Genomic DNA, 285 nt, shown 5'->3' with positions numbered 1-285 from the left:
CACTTGAGGCTGTGGTGTAGTGGTTAGGTATGCTGGGATGAAGGTTGGACTAGATGATCTTCAGAGGTCCCTTCCAACCCCGAACATTCTGTGATTCTGTGACTCTGTGACCAACATGAAACACCACCAGGATAGACCCGCACCCAGAGCAAAGCCCCCAGCACGGACCTCATGCCGCAGGAGCATCACCCTCGCTCTGAGCCCCACCCGATATGCTCCCATCTTGGCCCAAATCACCCATTTCCCAGCCCAGCAGCAGTAGAAAAGACTCTTCACACCTTGAGG

Source organism: Apaloderma vittatum, unplaced genomic scaffold, assembly GCF_000703405.1.
Source record: "Apaloderma vittatum isolate BGI_N311 unplaced genomic scaffold, ASM70340v1 scaffold36657, whole genome shotgun sequence".
Lineage (NCBI taxonomy): Eukaryota > Metazoa > Chordata > Aves > Trogoniformes > Trogonidae > Apaloderma > Apaloderma vittatum.
Note: the sequence above shows the minus strand (reverse complement) of the source record.